The following is a 9,788-nucleotide window of genomic DNA, read 5'->3' on the forward strand; positions in this document are numbered from 1 at the left end:
GCCCGATTTTCACAAACTTGCATTCCTTCAAATAGAAATGCTGTAAATTTTAGAACAGACATTAAAAATAGATATAAAATTCAGTTACAGGAATTTGCCCATCATACAACCTCTATAGTGTGTCTTTTCAAAATTTGTTTTTGGGGATCATTTCCAGGGTCTCACACATACTATTCAAGTTCACTGTCAATTAACTACAATCTCTATCCAAAAAAAGTTTTTACTTCTGTTTAATACATTCATAGAAGTGTAATGCCTGGATCCTATAAAATTCTCTTTCACCTTTTGAAGACTTGAAATCTTATTTGCTAAAATGATTGCAGTATTATACAAATCGATCACTATTAGAAGTATATCAATTTCTCCACAAATGCATTACTATATTTTGCGTCCTCTTTTTATATTATGGACTTATTAGTGAGTTTTTATTATTTCTTAGACACTAAAAAGGAGCTTATTTCATATGCTCCTCCTATTGACTATTAATTTGCATGTTATTTAATGAAATATACTATTCAGGAAAAAAATTTTATAGAATTAGAAGATATAAAAATACTTATGTTTTAGGGGCTGGGAAGGTGGCTCAGGGGTAGAACGATGCCTCGCATGCCTGAGGCCCTGGGTTCGGTTCCTTACCACCACATAAGCAAAAAAAATCCAGAAGTTGCTCTGTGGCTCAAGTGGTAGGGCGCTAGCCTTGAGCTAAAGAGCTGAAGGACAGCACCCAGGCCCAGAGTTCAGGCCCCACAACCGGATCCCTCCCAAAAAATACTTAAGTTTCAGAATCATTGTAGCATTAACAAATATATGCCCTCTAACTGTTGGATATGGTTTTGTTCCTGTTATAGTGTCCTTTGAATTATGAAAGGTTATCACTTGATATAATCCAGTTCTTGCTTTTCTTTAGCCACTAATGTTTTCCATGCCAAATTTTTAGAAACCTTTACTAATCCGATGTCATGAATTTTTACATTTATGTTTTATCGGTTTTTACATCTCACATTTAGTTTGATAATCATTCTTTATAAGGTTTGAGGTAGGCCAGGTGCCGGTGGCTCACGCCTGTAATCCTAGCTACTCAGGAGGGTGAGATCTGAGGATGGTGGTTTAAAGCTATCCCGGGTAGGAAAGTCCATGAGGCTCTTATCTCCAATAAACCACTAGAAAACCGGAAGTTTTGCCGTTGCTCAAGCGGTAGAGTGCTCACCTTGAGCTGAAGAGCACATGGACAACGCCCAAGCCCAGAGTTCAAACCCAATGACCAACATACATACACACAAACAAAGGATTGAGGTAGTAGTCTAAGATTATTCTTTAAATCTAGAGAGGCAATAGTGCCAATACAAACATTTAAGATTCTGTTTTTATTTCATAAAATCTCATAGCATCCTTTTCAAAATCTATGGACTATAAATCTAAGAATTTATTTTTGAAAATCTGTTACCTTCTTCATTGGACTGAAAGTCAGATAACATGGAAAAAATAAAATAGAAAACAAAGCATTGTATAGAGATGTTACAATGTAAAAAAGTTGTAATAGGAATATAATTCATTTCCAAAGAAATAAGAGAAAGAATAAAACTAACAATTGCTAATGTGGATAGAAGATGGATCACATTTTATCATATATAATTTTGAAAAAGCATAGTAGGAATGAAACTTTTAAGAAGTCATAACTTAAAAGACTATTTGTATTATAACTAGACAGTATAGTTCAGTGATAAAACATTGGCCTAACATATGTAAAGCAATTGTGTGATCTCCCAAGCATTACAAAGTACACACAAAGCACACACACACAAAACCCACATAAGCACACACACACACACACACACACACACACACACACACACCACATACACACACTTGGAATATTTTTATTATCATATTAAACAGAGCAAATTATCAAAAACAGTAAAAGTATTTTAATATATGAAATTATAATATTGCTCATACTATTTAAAAGTTTAGTAGAAATAAAACAGTCACAAAATACTTGGATTCTTATAGATTAAGTAAATTGAAAATTAAGAAATAAAAGACATGAGAAATTTGCAAACAAGTTTTAAATAATAAACATTTTGAAACATGTATCCTTTTATTTTGGCAAAAGATTGATGTTACTGGTGTTTTAACTCAAGATTTAGAATATAATAACCAGGTGCTCTATATCTTGCTAGGCATGGCTATATCTCTAATCATTTCACTCTGGAAAATTTATGATAAGTTCTCATAGTTTCCCAGTCTCTCCCGAATTACAAACCCTATTTACACTTCCCACCATAGTTAGAAAGTAGAAACCACAAATCACTATGCCCAGCTCAGTTTTTTTTTAATTCAAGTATAAATATTTTCAAAAAGTGACCATGTAATGCAGCCTTTTTTAATAAAGTATGTGCTCCTTGAAAATACAGTATTCATTACCTGGACAAATATGTTTAGAACTATAAGAAAATAAATTTATTTAAATTCATCAACCATATAAAATTTAAGAAAATAATTTTTAAATAGTCACATGTTAACTATTTTGAAAGCAAAAATATATCTCTGAATAATTTACATGTGTTAAAATTATGCAAAACTAAATTAACTAATCCTACAACTCTGAAAAAAGAATTACCCTAAAGAAACAAAAGAAAATAATTAAGTTCAAAATTTGAAATTTAGAAAATAAAATGAAGTGTATTCTTTTGTTGATTTAAATAACTGTAAGCCCTCTGTATATCAATTTCATAATAAAAAATGCATGAAGAAAGAAAAGTACCCATTGGTCAATAGCGACAGGAAAAGCATCAGTAGTTTTTTTTTGAGTGTGCAAAAAAATCAATGGAAGAGATAACAATGTTCCTTCCATAATAAATGTACTCATTACTTTATTTAGCTAACTAAATAATCCCCTCTGTACATTACCTTTACAATAAAATTAAATTGAAATTAAAAATAAACTAAATAATATACCAATTAAGAATTCATAGAGAGCTAGGAAGGTGGCTCAGTGGTAGAACTCTTGCTTTGCATATTTGAGGCCCTGGGTTCAATTCCTCAGCATCACATAAACAGAAAAAAAAAAGCTGGAAGTGGTGCTGTGGATCAAGTGGTTGAGTGCTAACCTTGAACTAGCCTTGAGGAACAGCGCCCAGGCCCAGAATTCAGGTCCCAAGACCGGACCCCCCCCCAAAAAAAAAACCAGAATTACTAGAAACCATTGGTTTAAAACATTTAAAAAAACTGCCCTAAGTACCCAAGTAATATAATTTGATGATACTATTTAAATACTTCAACTTCAGCAGAGAACCCAAAAGTTTAATAACTGTTACACAGTAAATTAATAAATCTGAATATATTACCATTAATAATAATCATAAGATGAATTTATAGTGGTAGTCAAATAGGTAAGAACTTAGGCAATTTGCCATTAGTTTGCATTTAATATGTGAGAAAGAATTTTCTAGGTTTTTTTTAAAATATATAATCAGTTTAATGAAGAAACTGTTCTGTCACATCATATGATAATTAGATGAAGCTGATTTTAGAGCAAAGAGAAGATTGTACTAAGTTTTTGCATGTTAAAGTATATGCTTATTTTGGTTGTGGGAAATTGTGTTCAACTTGGGTATTGTTTTTGTTAGACTGGTGTCATATCAATGGTTAATTTTAGGATAGGGGTTCCCTTTCAAAAGAACATGCACCTGATCTGACTTTTTAGACTTCTCATTATCAATGGCATAAGAGTTGCACACCAAATTGTCTAGCTTCCTAACTTGGCTGTCCTGGATTCGGCAGTCCTTCAAATCTTAACCTGTAGATAGTGCAGGATGGTGGAAATGATCCAATGCACCCAGCTATAGATTGAGAAGGAAGTCCACTAAACTTTTGGCCTGGGTTGTGTTCTCAAGCTTCCTCAGTAGTTGAGTTCAGATGGGAGCCCCTGGTGCCAAGCAGTCAGAGTATTTCTTAAAGCAACTAGACATATATATGACTTAGGCATGTAAACACCTCAGGACAAGAATAAAAGAGCAGTGAAGTACAGAGGACAGGCCCAGTTTTAACTAGCTACTTGGAGGCTGAGTAAGATTAGCTAGCTACTCTGGAGGCCGAGATATGAAGACCACTATTCAAAGCCAGTCCAATCATGAAAATACATGCGATTATCTCCAAAAAGCCAGAAGTGGAACAATGGCTCAAGTGGTAAACCACTATCCTTGGACACAGAAGCTTAGGGATGATGAATGAATAAATGAGCACTTGCACATGCACGTGCGTGTATACACGTGCATGTACACACACACACACGCACATGAGTATTTCAATGCAAAGTTCATTTTTTACCATGCTGTACCCTATTTCCCTGTATTAGTTTACAAATTAACAAAATCAACTAAGCACCTATTTACATAGAACTCATCATGTTTCTCTAAAGTCAACTCTCTTTTTAGAAGCATGCTTTTATTTGACCCATATGTAAACTATTCAGGAGTTTGATTCTTCTCCCTCAATTCTGTAGAATTAGATGATTGTTTAGCTTCCTCCTAGCAATACAATTTTGTGAAATCTTGCATCAAGCAAAGTATTTCTTTCACTAGAACTCAAGCCTCTGTCAAAAAATTAATAATAGTTTTTTCTTCTCTTTGCTTGCATCTGTAGTTTTATTACCTTCATATATTTCATGATCTGTCTGTGCATGACAAAGACTGCTGTGGAAATAAAAAGACCCGTCGCAGCACTTATCATTTATGTACCATCCATAGATATGAAGATGTTTAAATATTACTGAAATTGCTTTGGAATAAATCATGTACACCTTGACTATCATGAAAAAGAAGAATTGGTTTCTCAGCACTTTAGGTAAGAACTTGATTGAAAGGAATAAAAGGAAAAGTGAGGAACAACTCAACACATACATTCAAATGAAACAAAACAACCCAAGAAAACAAATTAATTCAGTAGTCAAGAACCTGCAGGAAATGCAAAGACTTAAAAAAAATCAGCTATGACAAACTTATGAAAATCCTGACTACATGGGAGTCTACTCTTGTGAGGATAGAGGTTAAAGCCCAGAGTGGACAGAAAGATCTGTACACAATACCATGCACCTGTTATTCTAAATTCCAGGAAGTATAACATAACGTGGACTGAGCCCAAGGTCATACACAAGGATCTGAAAAATAATCAGGATAATATAGGACTGGGGACATGACAAAGTGGTAAAAACACCCATTTAGGGGGCACAAGACACTCAATTCAAACTCTAATATTTGGGTATTAAAGTAAAAAGCTATGATTTAAAATAATTGGAATAATTGTAAGATTTGAGTGGAAAAGTGCATTAGAGTGATAGAATGAACCCATGGTTCAATGCTTTCAACTTAAGTGAAAATATTTTATGGTACTTCAGACAAAACAGAGTTAACTTGCAAATGAACATGGTTGTGCATTTGGGTGATGGAAATACTTTAATTACACAGGTGTAAATTAAATAGATTTTATTTGGGTAGATTGTACTTCTTAAACTAAGAACCTGGATGATGTCCCTGAGATTTTTCTCTCAAGGCTACCACTCTACTACTTTGAACCACAGTTCCAATTCTGATTTTCGGTTGGTTGTTTGGTGATAAGATTATCCTGGACATTCTTGCCCAGGATGGCTTCAAACTATGATCGTCAGATCTCAGCCTCCCGAGTAACCAGGATGCCAGGCATGAGCCATCGATAGTTTTAATAATTTAGTAAATTGTACACTTACTGAAATTATACATTATCATTATAACCTGCATAATATATGTATGTATGTATATATCAATGCATATGGATAGAAATATTTTAACATATTTTTGTATCTACAGTACATTTATGAAATCATCCATTATAAAATAAAATGGAAACAAAAGTTAATAAGGAGCAAAACAAAGGAAATTATCACATGTTTCTTGTTGTTCAATGGAATACGAATTCGAGAATCAGTTTGGGAAAACCATCTCTATGTTAACAAAATGGATAAGAGCTATTAATTCTAATCCATCTATTTGCCATGTTGTGCAACCTCACACATGAGTGTCAAAATCAAACCACACTTTTTGCCTTTGCTTTTAACTCACCTGACATAATTTACAGGTTAGATGAAGTAATCAAATAAAGATTAAAATAATATTATGTGAGGTTATGAATTAGAGCTGAACATGATTTTGAATATGATAATAGCTAATTAAGTTGCATATTTCTTACATTTACTCTGTCTTGTCCCTCATTCTCACATTAGGAAAGTATATAGAAGGTTCTCACTAACTTATATGTACAATTATGAAAAAAATGTATTGAAAGAATATGGGCACAGTGTGGTTTTAGCTTATTGAGAACTGTAGGAGTAAGTGTGTTTTTGAGGACTTGCAATACATTGTGATGAAGATGAAGGGAGGGATGTTCTTATTCTGGAAAACTGGCTAGAGGATTGCTCCCACAAAGGAAGTGATGAATTCTTCCAAAAGGTTACAGTAAAATCACTTTCACAACCATGTTCACTGCTGCACTATTCACTGTAGCCAAGTTACAGAAACAGCCCAGATGCCCTTTGGCAGAGTGATGGTTAGAGAATGTGTGGCACATATACACAATTGGATTGAACCCATCCATTTTGAAGACTGTTACATTATTTGCAACGAAATGAATAGGTCTAAAAATATATTAAGTGAACTAAGTCAGAGCCAGACACACAAAGGCCCCATATTCTGTGTCATATTTGGAAGCTAGAAATTTATACAAGTTTACACAAAAATATTAACCAAAGCATGCTATTTGCAGAGGAGTATTTCAAAGGTGTAATTTCTTATAAAATTGAACTTTATTCCAACAAAATGAAGACCAGGAAACTATCACTTGAAATATGTGAGTGGAAGTCAAAAGGAAGGAATAAAGAGAGTTATGGAGGAAGAGAGTGATGGTATAATATTCAATGCAGATAGTATGAAACTAGAAAAAATTAAAGTGGGGTGAGGTTTGGAAGGGTGTGGAAAATTTATTTAAAGATTCATTTTACTTAAAAAAACTGATATGTTGAATGAAAATTCCCTTGTACAAGTATTTAAGATAATAAGAATATAATTAAAAACAATGGAGACATCTGATCTTAAATTCTATTTCCATCTCTTTTAAAAAATAAAATTATTTGCTCTATAATTTGATCAGAGGGATGGATTTTGTGGCTAGCTAGATCATTGCACATCTGTCTCTCTCTTCCTCTCTCCCTTTCATGGTTCTCATAGGTAATATGATTGCTCCATAATTATCCTAATTTATTTTGCTTTTATATTTTTGGTTGCATCATTTTACTTTCTGCTCTGCCATATCCCAATTCATTTACACAGAAGACATTATTTCCTCTTTTCTCATTCTTAGAATAAGCTGCACATGAAGACAACACTGGTCCTCATTTCAGTCTGTACCTTTAAATACGGAGGAAAATCTTTCCTCTGCTCTCTACCACTTTCCTACTCTCCAGTTAGAATAATTTAGAATAGTAAAAATGAAAAAAGAGAAAATAAAAAATAGTGAAAAAATAAACAGATGCAGAAAATTCACCGGATTTTTCTGACCATTTCATCCAATGTGAACTATTGGGGAAATACATGGACAGCAAATTCTCATTGGCACTCAAAGTCTCTGGTTAGGCAATTCTGATGAAGTTGAGGAACAAGGTGAAAAAGTGAGAAATGGTATCAATCGCAAGAAAAAAATGAAAAAGTATCCAAGCAAATTTCTTCTTTGTTCTGCTGAAAATAATCGCCTTACTACAGTGCAGAGACTACTTTCCAAAAAGGCCACTCATGTGATTACTAGGGATGACGATGAGTATAACCCTCTTCATGGAGAAGCCTACAGTGGACACTTAGACATTGTCCATGAGGTGGTGGCTCAAGGCAGATATTCATGCAATAACTGCGAATGTCTGGACATCCCTGAACAGTACTTATACATGGAATAATAACAGAGTGGCTTCTTTATTTCATCATAATGCAGATACCAATGGCCAAATTAAAGGCCTCTTGACCCCCTTACATCTTGCTGCTGGGAATAGATATAGCAAAGATACGCTGGATCTCCTTCTGTTGAACCATTATATCAAGCCATGTCTGAAGCACAACTTGGAAGAAACTGCATTTGATATTGCCAAAAGTGTAAGTATGTATCACTACCTCTTTGAAGTTGTGGAAAGCTGTACAAATTGTTCTCCTAAGTCCTAATGGATCAGTTAAGTTTCTTAAATTTCAAAATTGCCAGTCCATCCTATGTGTCCATAGAAAATATTTTCACAATACAAAGCAACAGCAATACCTTACTTTAAAAGTTCATGGATTCCATGGTATTCTTCCAAGTGAATTGCCTGACTTTGATGTCAAAATATATTCGAGTTGTTTGTATACATCTATAGTGATTTCTATAGAGTTTGTAATTTTTTAAATCAGAAATAATTTTAACTTATCTGTTGAAATGAGTAGTACAGAAACTAAAGATATTTCTGGTGCTTGTCTGAAAAAGTATATTTTAAAATATTTAGTATTCTGTTTGTATAATGTCCATAATCTATTTCATTCTCTCCTAGATATAATACTTTGAATTTGACATTGTTTTATAATACATAGGTTCATTAATAAATGTGTCCTTTCAGATTGCATTCCATATAGAAACATTTTAAGATAAAATGACAATGTTATCTTATTTCAAAAGTTTTGTAAAGGTTATGCTATGTAAAGGCCTTTCTAAAACGGTGAAGATTGAATACACTGATGTCAAACTAACTTTTATTTCTATTAATTACATATATTATTACACTTGTATATTTGTAATCAACTTTTTAATAACTGTTTTTCATTTCTTGCATCTGAAGAATGAAAAATATGGAATACTTCACAAATTTTCATATCATCTTGGTGCAAGAGCCATGTAAATCTCTGTATTGTAATTCAGGTAGACCTGCTGCTGAAGCATGTACTATCCTGTAAATTTAAGTAATTAATGCTGCAATCTTAAGACAGGCATAGATCTTTGGTTGCCTATTTGTATCAAGGAAACCTTATTGTTCCCAAAATTGCTATTCTTCTTAATTCTGTAAAATTCTGTGTATGGTGGAAAAAACCTATGTTGTTTGTTCGATTGTTTACATTTGCAAGTTTTTGTCAATGACTATTTTAAATCATTTTCATTTGAAATTTGATCATACGTTGAAGCCTTTATAGATAGGTGCAAAGGTGATTGATTTTCAAGTACTTATTTATTAACTGAGTTAGCTTTGTGGAGCTAATGGATTCAAAGTAAGCCTTGCTTAACAGCTACTTCTAAACATCTGCAGCTTAAAATTTCCCAAATGAGGTCTTGCTGGCACAAATGTCTCCTTGACCCTTTACCCTTGCTCCATGTAGGAACAGCCCACCCAGAATGTCTTACCCTGACAGCATAGATTGTCTTACTGGAGCAAAACTAATCATAGTTACAAGGGATTTTAGAGAGACGAACAGTTCAGACAGAACTGTTCGGACTAGAAGGTATTTTTCAAAATATAACTGCTTATTACACCCTACCATTTCAAAAGTAGCTAAAGCCAAGAAGGTGAAAAAATTGTTCATATGCATGATTACCTAATGTCCTGGCCTGTCTACCATCCAACCAGGTAGGAAGTTACACCACTGATTTTCTATCACCAAATATATTCCATAGCTCCAGGAGAAGTCCATATGTTTCTCCTCCTTATTCGGCCTTAAATTGGGAGTGTTTTAATCACAGTGTTTCCTCTTGCCTCT

General features: G+C 33.5%; 1 pseudogene; it reads right to left on the reverse strand.

Moving 5' to 3' along the window:
• Positions 1–8,882: 8,882 nt before the first annotated feature.
• On the reverse strand, positions 8,883–8,979 carry LOC122100512 (annotated as a pseudogene).
• Positions 8,980–9,788: the final 809 nt, after the last annotated feature.

The sequence above is a fragment of the Dipodomys spectabilis genome, unplaced genomic scaffold (assembly GCF_019054845.1).
Source record: "Dipodomys spectabilis isolate Male_0828 unplaced genomic scaffold, ASM1905484v1 ptg000581l, whole genome shotgun sequence".
Classification (NCBI taxonomy): Eukaryota; Metazoa; Chordata; class Mammalia; order Rodentia; family Heteromyidae; genus Dipodomys; species Dipodomys spectabilis.